Source organism: Rhea pennata, chromosome 3 (genome assembly GCF_028389875.1).
Source record: "Rhea pennata isolate bPtePen1 chromosome 3, bPtePen1.pri, whole genome shotgun sequence".
NCBI lineage: Eukaryota > Metazoa > Chordata > Aves > Rheiformes > Rheidae > Rhea > Rhea pennata.
This window is the reverse complement of record NC_084665.1, coordinates 95160506-95179803: the sequence shown is the minus strand read 5'-3', so window position 1 is coordinate 95179803 and position 19298 is coordinate 95160506. Positions and strand designations below refer to the sequence as shown.

At 36.2% G+C, this 19298-nt stretch overlaps 1 long non-coding RNA gene across 2 annotated transcripts; it reads right to left on the bottom strand.

Annotated features, from left to right (window-relative positions):
- Positions 1-2661: 2661 nt before the first annotated feature.
- On the bottom strand, positions 2662-19076 carry LOC134137913 (uncharacterized). Of its 2 annotated transcripts, XR_009957765.1 has the most exons (4): positions 18648-19076; positions 18236-18405; positions 12956-13211; positions 2662-2876 (listed from the first exon to the last, which is right to left on the bottom strand). It is a non-coding gene; the product is annotated as an uncharacterized LOC134137913 (long non-coding RNA). The 2 variants fall into 2 exon arrangements; XR_009957764.1 differs by lacking the exon at positions 2662-2876 and having other exon boundaries at positions 12291-13211.
- Positions 19077-19298: the final 222 nt, after the last annotated feature.

Genomic DNA, 19298 nt, shown 5'->3' with positions numbered 1-19298 from the left:
ATTCCCAATCCGCAGCTGTGCACTGCAAGCCCTCTCCACCCCATGATGGGATGTTCACACATCATGGACTCCATGGGTAGGCTTTTCCCTCCTCAGTCAGGCAATGTAGTGTAGGGATCTGACACACTGGGAATTCAGACAGAGCGTCACCTTAAATAGTGTCAGGACTCATTAATCCAGTAAAGTGGAAAAGGACTACACAGTTTGCTCAAGTTAAGGATCGTTTTGTTTTATAGACAAGTGTATTTAATACACTTCAGAAATAAGAAATTTGTGAGGAACTTAAACTATCTATGAAACAAGATGTATAATTAAAATGGGCATTTTAATCAAAATTCTCAAGAAATTTAGAAGCTAAATTTGCCCTCCTTTATAAAGACGAACAAATGAGAGTTATATGCCTCTTCAGAACTGGTCAGAATTGAGGTCATTATTAATAGGACAAGCCTGTGGGCTACAGGCATTGTCTGCAGAACTGAGGCATTTGAAAATTAGTTTCTCATGGACATTTTCTCTCATTATGAAGCCATCGTAGCAACTACTAAACTGAATAGTCTTTGTTAAAAAAGTCCCAGGGGTTGCAGTTGTCTTGGGAGAAATATACTGACCCTGCAAAATTTGGATCTGAGGCTGCCTTTCAAGCACGCTCAAGTTCCTGAATAATCAGTTCTAGGAGTTAGTTCCATTCTGAGGATGCGGAACATTTGCAAAATTCCTAATTGGAACTGAGTGTCGAACTTCATCAGGGTTTGGAGTTATTCATCTCCAGACTTTTAACTGAGGCCTATCTATAGCTGTAAATCAAGGCTGAATGCAAATGGAGGAACTGAAGAAGAAGTCATACATTGTGCGAGTGCATTGCACTTACAATACCTTTGTCATTTGTCCCCACTTCTAATATTACTACATTTTTCACAGATACCATTTTAAACGTGCATTTACTGCTAGTCTGAGTTAATCTAGTGATTACTAGCATGCTGTCACAAAACAATACTCAATTTTCGTATTTTGTGTCCTGATCTTGCAATGAGTTGAGTGATCTTGCATTAGAAGTTGTACGATCATTTTACTACTTCTTGAAAACAAAAAGGTGTCTTGTAGTGCAGCAATGCCTATAGATTTTCATGTTATCTGTATATGTTACTAGAATTCTGTGCCTTCCTATACTTTGTAAGTGACTACATGATGCCATCTAGTGGCTTAGGCTTCCTTCTTGAGAGAAGCAAGCTCGGATTACAGGCAGTTTGTCACTTAGCGGGTCTAACTAACTATGCTGCTTGTGACCAAAACCATCATAATTACGACCTGCATATTTAAAATAAACTAATCCTCTCATCTTAAAAATTGTAAAGGTTATTATTATCCATTTGCAACAAGTATAATAAATAATTATTTAGATTAAGGACAAATACACAGTACCTGCTCTCATGACCGATGCAAACCTATTTGGACTATTAGTGACAGAAAATATAAGGTGCATAGTAGGAAAAAAGAAAGAAAGAAAGAAAAAAGAATATGATTATATATTTATAACTTAACAGGGGCCTCTTTCCACTTAAAAATGCTCCACGTGTGGAGGTCACACGTCTGCATGGGCCACATGGGCCCCCTGTTCTAGTCACTGTAAAGCAAGATGAATTACAGGGGCTCTTTAATTCTGCTGGATGTGTTATACTTCCAAACGTTGTACAGTTCTTTGGAAATATATCCTTTCATATCAGGCTTTAAATGTCTCTCTTTTACCAGCTTCATTACATTAAAACTGGGTTTCTGGCTTCACTGCTGTTGGCTAGATTCATACTAGTAAATACAACTATGTGACTCTCTTACCTTGCAAAACAGGATGGCTGCATCCAGACTAACAGGTGTAATTGTCCTGTGCTAACCTGAACCTTCTTGTGCATCACCTGGGAAAATGTTAGTTGGCACAAGCCAAAACTGTCCCAGGGTCTGCTCTGATTAGCCATCCTAATTAACTGCCTGGTCAGCCATGTGTCAGTGCTCAGGCCCATATTTTGGACCAGTTTAATTTATTAATAAAGAAGTACTCTCTATTTTTTCATAACTGTTCTTTCATCTAAGCCCACAAATCTGACTCTGTGCTGGACACCTGCCAGCTTGGTAGGTGCACAACCATCTGATTTGCTGAGAGGTAGGACAGCTTGTTCAGAAATAGTTAGCTATTTCTGATGCAATACATATTTCAGGGTATTCACACTGGAATGGAAAATAAAGGTTTATGAATATTCTAGCAGCATTACACTAACTTTCTCAGGCCTACAGCACAACCACAGAGTCACTGGGCAGCAGGGTTCCTGTTTTAGAGACTTGACTCCTCAGAATTGAAATTTAGGCACATGGACTATTTCCTGTTATGTTTCCAAGGCAAAACTCCTTACAAGTGGACAGGCTTTCACAGTTTATGTATACTGATACAGTCCTGAATACATGATCCATATCTACCTCTCATTGCCCTTTCTTAAGAAGTTGTCAAGTTGTCAACACTATCGATCTTAGGTCATCATGTAAAAGTGAGTGGATAAAATAAACCACACACATTTCTCATAAAAATAATTCAGAAACTCTTTCCCAGTGCGCCCAGCATTCTCCACAGAGATCATGGAGGAGCAATTTCTAGATGCTCTGTTACATGATGTTTCCCAAACAGCCTTTTCAGTCTAAGCTTTCATTTTATGACTGTCACTGTTTGACTTTCACTGCAAAATTGTTTAAAAAATATAAAATGTGTATTACCCTTTTCAGTTTGTTGATGTTTTTTCTAGAGGCTACAGTTCCCATTCAGTTGTGTGCCCTTTTCCTTTTTGTAGAAAAGTATAATCTGTTGCCATGAGATCAGTAAGATAAAGGAGACATTCCTAAAAATAAGACAGAAGTTATATTATTTAATTTTTTCCAAGCTTAATAATTATCTCATGATCATATATCTACATATATACTACAAATGTATATATCTGTATCTATCTCCAATAAGTTCAAGTCAAATAACATAACCATAAACAACACCATATATGACAATAGGTCTTCTTCAATACTGTATTCAGCATGGAGATAATATTTCAGAAAATATTAAGTAATAGAATCAATTTATCCATTGAATTAAGCTTCAAAATTAAATTTCTAAGATTTTTTTTCAAGGAGTACCGTAACATAAAATTGAAGAACTCTCTTACCATAGCCTTTGTCACAATATTCCAAAAGTTTCTGGGCATTATCCTTTGTTATTGAATTCCATGTTAAAGAGAAAAGATCAGACATATATCCCAAATGATGCTTTAAAGTGCATAGAGAGTAAGAAGTTCATTCACATCCAGAAAGATTTCTTGGAGCACCCAGGTGGAATCAGCAAACACAGCGTGCTGAACGTTCGCCATCTGGTCTGTATCAGTAGTTAGAGTTTAAAAAGTATCTTAGGGTACTTTCATTCTGTTTTAGTGTGGGATGTTCTGCCCACAACATTATGCATATTTTTCCGTTACATAATGCCCTGGATACCATGAATAAGGTCATTACATACTAGATTTACCAGTAGGAGTAACAGGAGCAAGCAATACATATTTGGCATAATTCATTTCTGTTTCTTTCATTAGCTGTTACCATGGGGTACTTTAAAACAGGAAAAACATACATAATAACTATGTAAATTCAAATAATGCTGCTTTGATGCAGAAAAAGATAAAGGCAAGTTGACATCTTGTTCTTTTAAAAATCGAGCATAAATTTCAACAACAAGGCTTTTAAATTTTATTTTGACCTTAATATAATCACCACTCTGTACTTCATCCCACACACCTCTGACCTGCAAACTGAATTAGGTATCTAAGGTATTTGCCTATTTGTATCAAATCTGGCCATCTGAAGATATAAGCCCATTTAAATAATTCAGATTTGAATTTGGCATCCCAACTATGCCAAAGTCTCTGCATTTAATATGGCAATCATTTTAATCAAACTTCAATTCCTTTAACAAAACTTCTATCAGTATACACACCCACACCCCCCCCACACACAGATGCATATAGTATGAGGGATTATTAGCTAAAGTTGTTTGACAAATCCCATTCTAAGATCCTGTCTTTTATTTCCTGTAGTTTTCTCAAACATTAAACATCTGAGTTGAATTTTTTTATATATATAATTTCTGTTTCAGGTGGTTAGTTCACTTCAGCAAAAATTTCTCAACCATCTTCTAGCAAAGATTTATTACAACCTTGTTAACATGCAGGTTAATTTTGCTTTGTTTTATCCTACATAAGGACACTTCCTAAGTGGGATAAGATATTCCTAAGGTGGGTGCTTTTACAAAGTAAAACACCTATTTGTGATCAACTTGCAAGCTGCTGAACCATCTTATTTTGCTCATGCTTAAGAGGCATATGCTTACAACTTTGTCTGCTTGTTAGAGTTTGGAAGATAATTTCTCTGAAGATTCTGCCTATATAGATTACCCTACATACTGGGACACAAGAAAAAAAGTATTTTGCTGAAATCCACTCCTAAAGTTTAGTTAGGCTTACTTTATATCCTCATCTGTCTTCATTTTCTTTCAGCCAGGATTCATTGGTGACATTTCTATCACATGTGGGGACAGAATAGGAAGATATTGTTATCTGTCTCCTATTATCAACTTTTAAAAAATTAACATTTATTATTTTATTTATTTTGCCACAATCATAGGTATTTAAAAATAAGACATTCTTTAGTACATATGTTCTGAAAATACTTGCGCAAAGTCATACAGTGCACGTCCAGTCTAAAACTTCTCTGCATGAGAAATATTCTAATGCTACAACAGAATATAGGGAGACTTTTAACTGAAATGCAGATTTGCATTTTATTTACAGCATACAGTAAATTCAATAACTTAATAAATATTTTTCTCTAACACACAAGGTAAAGCTCTTTTTTTTTTTTTAATTTTCCAGATTAAAATTCAGGGTATCCTTCCACAGCTCATTTGAGTCAGGCATTACCTGGTGAGTACTGAGTGTTTAAGGTCTTGAGCGGGAGTTGGGGGGAGGCCTTATCTTGAAAAATCTGAAAGCTGGAGCTATCTTCCTCTGTTGGTATGTGTGTAAACATACTGAGGCCCAACCATAAAAGAAATAACAATGAATACTGCTACTCTGAATATCAAAAAAAGGAACTTAGAAAGTTATCTTTCAGCAGAGAATGAAAAGCTTAGAATGAGTGGAACTGACAAAAGAGAGAAAGAGGACACACAGGAAATGGGCAATATTCCAGCTAAATTGGTTTACATCCTCACACTGAGCGCACCACTGAGTTGTCATTAGCAAACAAACGCAGAGGGATACAGCTTGAGCTAAGAATACACTGTATGTGAACTAAAAAGTAAAAGAATAAAGGTTTGTTTTTTTAAGAAAGGGATTTATTTATGGAATTAAATTACTCCCTTTTTAATTTACTTTCATAAAATAAATTTTATTTTTTAAGAGACACTACACACATTATCACATGAGTACCAGAAACTATGAGAGAGTTAGAAATTTTGGAAACAAGCTTTAATATCATTTATTGATCACATTTATTTAATCAGATGTTTTCTTTTTCATTTGCGCTTATACATTATAAAAGTTATAAAAATGATATCTAACCATTTCCAATGGGCTGATTGAGCACTACATGAGTAGTGAGAGAAGTGGAGTGGAAAATCCATTGTACTATATTTTTTAATTTGAATTCTTGAATTAAAAAGTTACTAGGCAAACCCAATCCCACAGAGCAAGCATTCATTCTGTCATTTAAAATATTTAAATAAAAGCCTTATCATTCAATACTGACAAGAAAATCAAACTGTATGCAGCAAGGCATTTTGAGATTTCTCAGATGATCAATCTGAAGAGGTCTTCTTTTGTAGATGGCTACCGCTGACTATTGGAATAAACCGATAAATTTGAACAGTACTAATCTGCCCCCTTGTGATGGACTAAGAAAATATGTTAGATCAATAATATACTGGAGTACTTATCCTAAAAAATTAATTGAGAGTTCGGAAAGTGAAATTGAAATGAAAGTTGACCTAAGCTTTTTGATGCTGTTGTGAGAAAGCAGCATCACTAAATGCAGTCTGTTAAAAGTCCACTAAAAAGCACCTACCAAGTGCCAGCCACAGAAGAGTTCTGTCATCACTAGTACTATACCTGCTGACGTCTTAAATTAACATGGGCTATTTTCATCTTAACATTGCTGCTCCTTGTGTCACAGAGTTCAACGATATGAAAGGGGAGAAACACTTCGTAAGATTTGTAAAGTGTTCTGAAGAGTGAAATGTCAATGCATACTTTCTATGGTTAGTTTAGCCTACTTTTATGATTAAGACTTTCAAGATAGTTTTAGGTTGTTTTGTAAATAAGATGATGTTAATGGCACAATCTACTCAGGCCTAGATTCCTAAAAAATGAAATATTTTCAGCTGCAATTTACTTGACTTTGAAAATATAGTTTAAAAGAATAATTTGACGAGGTAACAAAGTCATTTAGAAGGGCACTTTTATTACCGCACACACGTAGTTTAGAAAACCAAGGCTGCCCATCTATTGACATTTATAAGAGCTGTCCTTCAGCTCAGTAATTAGAAGACACTCTCAAAAGCTTGAGAGTTTTTCTTCAGTCTCAGCTTTATAAAAAAATGAAAAATCAAAAGAATATGATCTTTTAATTTATACTGAAAATCACTTGTGGAAGCACAGTGTTCAACTTTACTCTGACACACAGACAAGTAGCCTATAAATTCTTATGCTTGCTTAAAATGTTGTAATTATCTTCATCAAATGCATAGGCCAGCATTACAAAGTGCTATTGCCATAACTACATCATTTCAGAAGATGAAAAAGTTATGAAGAAATTTTCATTCCAGAGATGATAGAAGAGATAAATCCTAACTAAAACTGATTAAAGATGCTGCTTCCATGGGTAAAATGAGACAGAAGATAAGAAGGAATGCTCTGAGTTCCCTGTTCCCAGCACCTAAGGGAATGTGTCATACAGCTGTTTTCACAGCAAGTGATAAGGAAAAGGGTGAAGAATATTGTGGATGCAATGATCAGAGATTCAGATTACTATATAATAGACTCGATGAGGTGAAGTTCTCACTTGAATTTCCCAGAGGGACTGACTTAATATTCTTGTAATGGGCATCCCACTGGGGAATGTCAGCATTAGTACACCCTACTGACTGCAGCACGTCATATCCTTTGCTCAGTAAAGGCCACCTTTTAATCTCAATGACTCTGACTGCAAGTTTAAAATAGCTGTTGTTGAGTTACTTCTTAACTCACACTTGGTGTAACATCAAATTTTGGCTCTGACTATCTGGAAGACTGGACATTCTTTTCTTCAGAGTTGTTTACCCAGGTAGATCACACAGAAGAAAAAAAATATATAGGTTTACCAATTTCAAGACATCAGCAGATATTTTCTATTTATATGCCATGATCTACACCATCACACAGTCACAATCCTAATCAGATGACAAGCAGACTGCGCAGCTGTAAAAAAGCAGATGAAAGGGTTATAAACTCTCTGCAGCTCTGTCTACATGGTGTATTTTAGATAGGCCCCAGATCACCCTGCCAGTGCTTTGAGCTGACCGAGACATGTGAGCGCAGCTAGCGTAGCACCATGCCAGAGCTAACAAGGCTCCTGCACGGCACAAGAGCAAACTGGTCTGGGCACTCGGCGAACACACTTCTGCATGGCCAGTACATCGGAGGTATGAGGCTGCATCAGACTGCAGCACAGGCATAGACAGACTGTGCCCACTCACAGCCCGCTGCATAGGTTACTCTGATGGTAGTCAAGTCTAAAAACATTAGAGAAGAGAATCTGCCTAGAAACATAAGTGAGGAAAAGACATGGCATAAAGATATAACATTACACAGAACTTTTATGTTTAAGAATGGGGATTTTTTTGTGATTCAAATGTTCCTCTAGAAGACAGCAAGCCAGTTTAAATTTTCTGATTAGTCTCTCAAGATAGGATTCATCTAACCAAACAGTCTCCTACACTATGGAAATGTACACCTAAGCTAGACATCTAGATCCACTTTATAGCTCATGGAAAGAAAAAGGATAAATTCATCTCACTCTGAGGCAGGCTTATAAAAATATCTCACATGAATCATACCTTACAAGCGCCTATTTCCATTAAGTATAAGGGAAGCCCAGACCTCTAGCTCAGATGCAGACTTCAGTATTGCAGGCATCTAAAGCCAAGTAAGATGAATCTCACTATATGTGTCTATGTTCCTACAGATTAGGATAATTGTATCTCTTAATTCCATAGGAGAATTTTAGGGTATTAAAAGCTCTGAATAGCTCAAATACTGATTTCCGTGACAAGTAGTTATAATGGAATTTTATTTTTACAATAGAATTTATAAAAGAACTCTTATCTCTCAGAGTAAGAATTGTGATTATTTATAGTATTTTTTTTATTAATTTTTATTAATATGTTTTGTTCTTAATAATACCTGACTTCATCTGCATGTTTAACAAACATCAGTCTGTTTCATATAGATTGTATTTTGTCCATATTATACAGCTGTTTCCTAAAACATAATGCAAAGTGCTGATTTTCTAACTTCATATTTAATTACCTAAATAAATAGCCCAGTTCGCTGAAACATTTACCCCCTTGTCCTGCTGATGGACTTAAAAGCTTGACTTTCATCTCCTTGTCCTCTCTCATATACCCTCATCCTGAATATTCTTCTCCTGCCAGCTTGACCTCTACCTTTTTCAGTACTTCAGTCTCCTTATTTAAAATTGAAAGAGTTACTGCATTCAACAGTTTCTGCCTGAGATCTAAACAAATTACCATTATCAGCTTCTTTCAACATTTTATATTAGTGCTCAGTTTAAAATTAAATGCAAAGAGCTTGACAGTAAGACCTGGTTTTTCTCACCTCCAGTTGACTCCTGGTTCTTACTTTCTTAATGTGGTGCACCAAAGCAAAAGAATAGCAATCTAAGTGCTATTTTATTTTACACTGCTGAGTTAATATATTTTGTAGTATTAACACTTCATTGCTAACAGAAGTAATTGCCGATTGTCTTTTTGGATCTATGAGAAACCAATTGATTTTAAAATGTTGCTATTGCTATAAACAGAATAGTAATCATTGCACTAAATGCTTCAATAAAAAATTAAGCACATCTTTCCCCAACATCCATGTCTCAGACAATCACAGATGGCAGAACTGTAGCAAAGTAACCTGATCCCTGGTGCAGCAGGGCATCCCCAGATTTTACTTCTGAAATGTAAGTTGCCACTTTTTAAGTTTATCTGAGTAAGAAATTGTGGCTATTTCTAAAAACAGAGAAATCTGTATCACAACACCCTTACATTGTGCCTGAACGTTTCTGGGGTATCCTACATGTTTTCACTTTCCACGACATTACGGCTTGCAAACATCCTGCAGAAGATATACATCGAATGTAAAAGCATCAAGAAAAGTCTTGATGAGCCACAGAAGGCAAGCGTGGATGATAATGCTAACTATGCTCCTGCACTTACCCATGATGATAGGTATTGCTTTAATACTAGGTCAAAGAAGACATATTTTGTCTTTTTGCCATCGATGTTAAGCCAGAATAATTACTGTATCTCTGTATACTCAAAAGATATAGACTGTGTTCTCATATCTGATCCAGAAAAAATTGTACTGTCAAGTGAAAGTGGAGTCATGGCCTTAAGACATTGGTATTAATTTAAGTGGAATGGGGAGACTCCTGAGTATAACTCATCGAAAACTTTCATGGAAAGTACAGCTTGTTTGTACACTTATCTTACTTTAGGCAGCAACTTGGGCTAGGAATCTTGACTAGTTTCTCCGGACCAACTCCATAGTCCGCAGGGAAAGATGGGCAGAAAGCAAATCAGATCTTAGGACGACTGAATCATCCTCTGGGGATGCTCTTCTTTCCCCCTAAACTATTTCAAGGTTAAGACCCCTTCATTTAAGTGTTTGAAGTTAAATGGGATGCTTTCAGGCCCTAAAGACTGACTAAAGCCTGTCTCTTTTGAGTTCCTATATCCTTTTCTATATTTGCCTACCTAGAGAAACAATCACTTAAAGTTGATGAGTCTGCTCATATAGTAAGGTATTATTTTTAAAGAAATATCAACAATCTTCTTCCCATAATTGACTAGTCCTTATATATTCTATATATACAGGGAAATAAATAATGAGCGTATCTAAAGACATGTAACATCATATTAAAGCTTACATGAAAATTTCTGCTAATATTTACATACATACAGTACCTCTATAAGCCACATATGGGTTTAATTTCCTTTGAGGATACATACAAAATTGTCTATGTCCTTGTGTAGTTAACTTACCTATTAAACTGATTTTCTATTTATGGAATAATATAGCGCATTCTCTAGCAATATGTGGTCATGTAAAAAAAGGTCCTATCACACAGACACAGGAGGAGATAGAGTAAGGTTGCTATGGGAACCCAAGCTCTAAATGGTCTGGCTTTTGTTGGCTTAAAATCTCAAACATCGCATTGCATTAATTACGTTTTGTTGAGGTTCTTTGCATTGAATATAAAATTTGCTGAATTGATGATTTAGTCTTACATGTATGCACGTAGCATTTTTTAAAACAAAATTACGTGTGTTCACCAATACAAGAAAAATACATTTTACTACCAAACAAAATTATGGCCCTGAAGAAAATACACTTAAGAAACAGGGATAAGATTTTCTTTTTATCATCTGGCTGATTTTCCGCTATCAGTATCCTCAGTTATTGAATATAACTGTATACTAACAGACTAATATAGAAGAAGTGGCAGTGGGAGGGAGCCACAACAAAAGGCAGGAATGGGGCACTAGTTGTGGGAGAAAAGGGTTGGAGAAATCTCTGTTGGAAGCATGGGAGGGATTTAGGTACTGGGAGAGTAGGTGGAAAGAATCTGAACACAAAAACTGAATCAAAGAGCCAGAAAAAGATTTTAGGGAAGCCTAAGAGAAGGGAAGAACTTGAACAGTGACAGACAAGAAGTTGAAAGATTGCATTTAGCACAGGAGCCAGAGGGAGTAGTGAGATAAATGGATAAAGAGGCTCTGAGAAGAAGGTGAGCCTGTCTGGGGAAGGGGACATGGTAGATGAGGGGTTGCTATTAAAAAAAAGTGACGAAGACTGCCACAGAACTTAAAATATCCCCAAATTATGAAAACATTATTAATCAGCTCCTACATACTGGAAACTGTAAAAACATCTTAACATACTTTATATACATAGCATATATATTCTAATAATACTCTTCTCTGCCTATGTAGTTTAGTAGTTAACTGCAGTATTGTACTCAGTCTCACCTGTAAAGTGGAGCTAAAAAATGCATCATAAGGATCATATGTAGAAATATTCATAGCACAAAGAATAGAATCTACTCTAAAAAACTCTTCAAATCTACTGTAGAAAAGCAACATAATTTTTAATAAGGAAAGAAACATTCAAAAGCATTGAATTTCCTTCCAATACTTTTCTAGAAGTGTCATTTGATGATTTTCTTCTTGGAAAGCTACTTATGGGTAATGAATAAGATCTAATTTTCCTTTCCGTAAATGATATTACCTATTCCTAAGAAGATTAAGTTTCATGTGATGAATTTGCCACAGAATGATTACAATCTTTATTCATCCTTATGGGTGGTACAGAGTCTAGAATCTTTGTGATGAAAACTGATACAGCACTTTAAAACTTTTCTGTTCTGGAAAACAATATATTAAGCTTCTATACTATACGGCAGCAAACAGGACAGCCATTAATCATAGCATAGGTCAGCACCACTGTAAATGTCCTCATAGGGTAATTGTAATTTAAATAGTCTGCTTATGGTTGTTTTAGCAACCATAAATTCTCAGTCAAAGCACATATATGTTCACATTGATGAAAAACTGATCAGTTTTCATTTTTTTATTTTGTTAAGAAATAAGGAAAACGGTGCTTGTGACCTAGGTGCCTTTCATAGAAATTTACAGGATTCAGTATGTTAAAATAAGGAAATTTAATCATGTTAAAATTTTTTCTGAAAGCAAAATAGAGTTGGGTATCTTTATAATATTAAAAGGAACACTACATTTCTTCTCACTGAGTACTAAACAGACTGAGCAATATGCTTACATATGCTCACAATATGCTTACATACTGCTGTGGAGTTCACATGAGAATTTTCCCAGAAAAGAAGAGTAAATATCTAAGCCACTCTCAAGAAACTTTAACAGAAAATGAGTCTAACATCAAAAACAGTTTAATCCATTGCTGTCAAAATATGCAAGCAAACACACACCAAGCACACACACAGCAATTATGTTCAGAGTCTTTAACATCTCCTTAGCTGTTGACAAAAGTAACAGGGATATTAATGACATTTTTATATGACATGGCTATGTTATCTTAGGAGCTCCAATGATTGCTTTCTAACAGGACCCAGACAGTAGAAGCAGCTATTTCCTAATGCAAATGTCTCCCTGTTTCAACAGCTCCTTGCAGCATACTTGAAGGTGACTTATCAGCACCCATTAGCAATAATGCACCAATGACAACAGGAGTCATCTAATTTTTATACATGTGGCTAATGCTATGATAAGGATGGCATGCTGGGAATGATTCTGCAAAAAAGGATACAAAATGACAAAGTCTAGGAGAATCTTAAGAGTTAAAATAAATGCCTGCAATAAGCCACTTCATAAACTGGGACAACAACATGTTACCAACTACTGCACAACTCATAAAGTAATGAGTTCCACTAGAACTTCTTTGTATGGTGTTATTTGAGCACATGAGCCAACTCTGACTTCCTTAACCTGCCTGTCTCAGGGCCCATACTGCTTACACCAGTCAAAGATCTCTACAGACTCCATCAGTGTCCAGGCTTTACTACACAAAAAAAGTCTTACCTCTGATTTCATAGTGACTATACAGGGGATACTTTGGTTCTCCATACAGTTCTGAAGAAAACATCATCTTGCCTTGAGCCTTCCAAACACACATTCCACCATTTGGCAACTGCTACACGTAATAGAATATTTTATATGGACCTATGTTGTTAGAGTATACTTCTATGAGAGAACGTAAATGACATCTTCAAAGATAGCAGTGGATATCCATATTCTTTCAACAGAAGAAATAAGGTCCAGAATGACATTCCTGCTCCTGTGGGATAAGAAGAGAAAGACTGAGAAGAGCAAGAGCTCTGGACTTTTACACAGATACAATGGTTTTACACATCTCTAGGACTTTATGTTCATATCTGCTATTCCTAAGAATAACCAAAAAAACTCCTGGAAATCAAATTACAGTTTTGTCCATCTTCAATGGAATAGCTGACATACAGGATAAGTAGGGAAAGAACGCAGGGGATACTGACTTTGCTTCAGCCACTGTCCTGTGTGACCTCTTAAACTGAACCAGGAAACAGGCTGATAAAAAAGAACGCTCAGTGATTCACTGCCAGTCTGAGAGGTACTTGAGTACTTGATTCAACACAGGTTTATTCTAGCCATAGTTCTACTAGCTATTTTCACTACCAGACCACAAGTGTTGCAAGCACCCAACAGAACATGATCAGAGTCCAAAAATGATCCAGATAAATATGAGAAATGATCTAAAATCAATGAGATGATATGCAGTGAAGACAAGTACAAAATCATACTCTTTAGAAGGCGAAATCAAATGAACTGATCAAAAAAAAAAATATATATATATAGCTGGCTAGGGAACAATACTACAGAAAAGGATCTGAAAGATATATTGGATTACAAATTGACCATGAACTAACTGTGATTTTGTTGGAAAAAAATCTAAGATACATTAAAGAGAAATGTGGTATGTCAGAAACACAAGGCAATCATTCTGCTTTGCTCAGTTTTGGAGAGACCTACATTAGTACTGCATCCTGTTTTGACTGTCCCACTTTAAAAAACAGTTTTTAAGTTGAAGAGACTCCAGAGAGATTAAAAATAATAAATGAAGAAACGCACTGTAGAATAATAAAAAATGAGGGATGTACATGACAGCAATCTCCCAATATATCAAAGTTGCTATAAAGAGCCAAGTGAACTCTGATTGAGGTAGAACAAGGAGTAACTTACTTGTATAAAAAATAATTTAGGTTAATACTGAAAAAAAACCTTTCTAATATACTCTCTATGGAGAGATACATCTTAAACTGAGATTTTTAAGAGCAAAAGTCAGTGCCATTGCAATTCTTTACAACTTGAGTCAGTGCAGGAGGACAAACTACATGATCCCTTTACATCTTTCAGATCCTATGAGTATTCTGTTCTTTGTGCTATGAATATTTCTACAAATGATGTACACATTTATTGGCTCCACTTTACAGATGAGACTGAGTACAGTACTGCAATTAACTACTAAAGTACATAGGCAGAAACACACCCATCACCACAGTCCAGATCTCTAATCCCCTCTGTACAGTGAGAAAGAGGTTTCAGAGGGTCTTCTGAATAGAGGGGAGATGTGTAACAAACTCAATGTCTTAGCCAGCAGCATAGACAGAAAGGGAGTAAGTCATACACACTGACTATTGGTAAGATGCAGTGATTTGTAACTTTTACTCTCACTATGGTTAGGGTTAAAATCTTTTGTACACAAACCTTACCTTATTCTTTGCTTAAGTATGTATTTCTGCTGGTATGTGTATGGAACTCATGTGCCCAGCTGGTTGTAGTTTATTTTTATAAACACGATTCAGATACATACAGAAGATACCTACCTAAAATCTGTAATAACTTTTGCTAAAAGATTGTCTTAATTGCTCTGAACCCTAAATATTTTTAAAAAGTTATATAGATGAACATCTAAAAAACAGATAGGAGAAAGGAATCCTCCTGAAAGGCTGAAACAATTTCAATATGGTATTTTCTTTTTATCATATGCATTTGTTTAAGTTGGATATCTCTACTAAAATTAAAATGAAGCTAATAATTATTGACAAAGAATCTCCAAAGATTTCAGCCACAAATTAGTTCAGTTTTCTGTTGAATGTGAGATCATTACAAGAAAAGACCAGCTGCAAGTTTGATTTTGTTAGATGGCAGTTAAGAATATGCATTTATTTCAGTGTGCGACTGTGACAGTGACTTTCGCTCTTTCAGAGCAGAATGAATTTCTGCTCTTATAGTACAATGATAGAAGAGTGATGCTGAAGGATAAATAGGAACGAATTTATAATGCTGACTAATCTTAAAGTTTGGATTGCAATCAATAAATATGTTTGATCAGTTTGCAGGTAAAATCATACTTCCAATAGAATAGAAGAAGAATACTATCTGTAGTTCCATTCTTCTCTAGTTAGAGATCAATCTTTGCCTCAAAAAATGTAATAAAATAATTATATGATATACATTATTAAGGAATAATTAAAATACAGAAGAATTCCCCAGTTTTGTCAAATTTTTCAGATGGAATATTTTACAGTTGATTTAGAAATGATCATTTCTTCTTTTGTAAGACTTCATACATAAATTTTAAATGACTCTCTTCCACACATTTTTTTTTTATGATCTTAGCTATAATCCTTATATTTGGGAGTGTTACTATACTACTCAGTGATGTAATGATTCCGGGCTGTACACGAAACCCTAGTGGTTTTCCACACTAAATAAAATGAGTCTTCCAGGTGTAGCACAGACCCTGCAAAAAGAAAGGATTATTTCCTAAAGCAGTATCCAATTTTGCATTGTTCCTAATGGTATTATACATATCTCTCAATCAATCTTTTGTCATTCAATCTCACTTTGATGGTTAAAGAGTCATAATGCTTTTTCAGCCCAACAGTTGTTTGGTCTCATAGTCCTATAAGAGAATTCACAGATTTAGATCATAATTGTTTCTGTTTAAATGGTTACAGTACAGCACTGACTAAAAGGATGAAACAAATATTTAAGCAACAGCCACAGCAATGAATAACAGGCTTTTTATTCTCAAAATGTTCATGACATAACAGAAAACTTAATGGGTATTTTTTTATTATGGCTATTCTGTAACAACACAGTATTATGTTTTGAGGTAGGCTGATTAGATTTTAAAAACCAGGATTCCTTCAAGGAAAAGTTAAGAAAATATGTTAGACCAACATAATATACAACCCATAATAGTGCAAGCTATATTTGATATTAAAATGTAACAAAAAAAAACTTTTCTGTATCTTGATACGTTGTTAGAAATCCTAACACAAAGAAGAATGGTACTCTTCCTCTTAGGAATCTTTCTGAAGATTTTACTACAGTATGTGAGCTGTCTTGAAATATATCAGATAAAGCTATTTTTAATTGCTTGTGACATAGTAAGAACAAGAAATAAGTTTGATTTTGCTTTTAAAGTTCACAGAGAAAAACAAGCATCAGGTCACAAGCAGAGCAGGAAAATTATTTTTTTTAAATAAAGGACAGAGACTGTGTACTGATAATATTTTAAGGAATAATCTAAGAACAACAGAAGAAAATAGTGAAAAATAAGTATAGTTCATAATCATAGTTTTCTCAAAAGAAATACTGTTAAAAAGCATTGATTTATATTCTGTAGAAGGGATTCATAGGTTGCAAATAACATTTTTTTAAATCCAAGGTGCCTATAAATTAACTCCATCAAACCTGTATATAGATATAACAGCAAAGAAAAACAAGTAACGTATACTATCATGACTACCAAAACTGTAAAATTGTAATCCCAATCCCATCTTATTACCTAATTAAGGAAATAGAGTTTCTACAAAGTAGTCGCCCCTTTTTTGTTGGCTAACCTTACCAGACAGGGGCAAAACAAGAAGTAATTGGAAAGAATCAGAAATCCAAAGAAAAAAGACTTAAACTTTTATTCATCATTTTAGTACTGAATCATTAAAGTCACATTTTTCTTAATAACAAAAGAAATTTTTCATTGTGGGAAGGGACAGAAAGATGAGATTTCTAATAAATAATAGTTCTTAAAGAATATGACATTGCCTAACATCAGCTGTTCAGTCGATGCAGTACTGTGTGAGTAGCGCTACATACACGCAAGTGTTCGCAAATTCAGGACTTTCAGAGTTCTGCGACTGTCCACAGCCCACAGTGGGACTAGTCAACTTCTAGCAGTTGCTAGAGGCCAGGAAGTAACAATCTAATGCGTTTCATCCCTGGGCTCTTACTCCGTGAATGTAATTAACATTTCAACTGAGAAGCAAAAGGAAACTCAGCATTCTGTACTATTTCCTTTAGCAGGAAGGGGAATGCTGATTTTGTCTTTCACATTGATCACTCAGTTATTTCCTATACATAGAAGCAGTTTTCGGGTTTTGAGCAAAGTTAAGAAGATGCTGAAAAGCTTTTGTAAAACTTGAGTGCCACTGGTATTGCATTCCCTCTCAAATATGTTTCAAATGAAAAAAAATGAAAACTTCTCAAATGAAAACCTCTAAAGGTAGGAACTGGACTACTCATAAAAGCTTAATAAAAATATCAAATAAACAAGAGATTATAGTGCATATTATTACTTTTTATAGCCTTCAAGAGTTTTCAAATAAAGGAAAAAGATGGCATTGCAGTGAGACATAATTTGCAGCTCTTCTTTATAATAAGTATCATGTTATCATGAAAAGAAGTCTAAAATCAACCATCACACAGTTGAGTATTGTTAATTTATTCACTTCTGAGCTATTCTTTAAAAAAAATAATTTATACTGTTCTGCAGCTCATCAAAAATAAAACTACGAAGTTGCATTTGGTAACTTCACTCAATAAATAAAAACACATCACTATATCAAACATTAATTCAGAAAACTCCCTTCCCAGTCTTTAAAAGTTTATGAAGAATTAGGAAGGCTTTAAGCAGTTTGGTCTCAACTGCCAACAGGAACTTGTTTTTGTGGATTAACACTGTGACCCTCCCATAAACCCTTCCGTCCACATGATGCCCCTCTGAGACACAATGGAATATTTTTGTAAGATTAGTCTTCAAATTTCCTTCTCTGTTTTTTTGTTTCTTTGTCTTCTGATGTTAGGTTTCTGTTAAATGCATATTGTCATCAAGTTTTAGAATAGGCAACCTGCACTGATTTTTTCCTTGTTGAATCCTGTTCATTTTATTCTTAATGAAACAAGAGTATTTTGCGATTGCTCTTTTGGCAAACATCTTTTTGCCGTGGAGATTTTAAAGACTGCAAGATGTACGCTTACCAGCGCTGTTTGAGCCTTCTGAACTCTTTATCAATGTTCATACTGGTTCTGCTGGTGGTACACAGCACCAGGGAGCAGTTTAACGTCTTTCCGTCTTCTTCCAGGCCTGGAATTCGGTTCCTCCTTATTTGTACCTCCTGTTCGCTTACCAGCGTGAACATGCTCCATCACTGGAAAGGTTTTTAAACACATTTGCTTATGAATAGGGTTGGTGTCAATACGGAAAACTCAATAATGAAAAAAAAATATAGAAAATTAGCAGTTTTCACCTATCTAGGTTTTAACCTTCCTATGCTCTAGGTACTTGAACTTACCCCATCCAAAGCTTTAGTCTACATGCTCCTGAGCTTAATCGGAGCTTTGTAAGCTCACTTTTCAGGGCTTACAGCCGTTTTAAAACCAGAAACTTTACCTGAATTTAAAACTTTAAATCAGGCACAGCATCTTCCCAACCCCGCAGCAGAAGCAGGGTTAGTAGAAATCCATGTGAAGGAACCTGCCCAGGAAAAGAAACTCTATCGTTTTCCCTAATCCTAGATTGCCAGAATTTAGCTTGCAGTCGCACGTTTGAGTTTCAAAAGAAAGCTTTTGTAAAAACAAAAGCCTAAACGCTGGAAGTGATTTTTTTTTTTTTTTTTAATTTTGGAAGTCAAGCACACGCAGGGCCGTGACTTGCAGTTTCTGCCCAGGTACGGTTAGCAACGCCGCCCGGCCGCCACCGCAGAAGCCGGCGCTGGGGCTCGAACATAAACAACCCCCGCCAGGGCCGCGGAGGGGCAGGAGCCGGCGCAGGGGGCGCCGCGCCCCCGCTCGCCGCGCACGGGCCTCGCTCGAGGCGGCCCGAGCCGGCCGCTCACCCGCGAGAGGCGCCGCCGCTGCCGCCCGGCTGGTAAAGGGGGGAGCGGGGGCGCCGCGGCGCCGCACGGCGCGACCGAGCGCGGTGCTGCCGCGGCCATTTTCTCGTCGCGGGGCTGGGGGCAGCCGGCGGCGCCTCGCCCGCGCAGCCCCGCGGGCAGGAGCCGGGCCGCGCCGCGCCGGGGGTCCCCGCCGGGCAGCGCTAGCG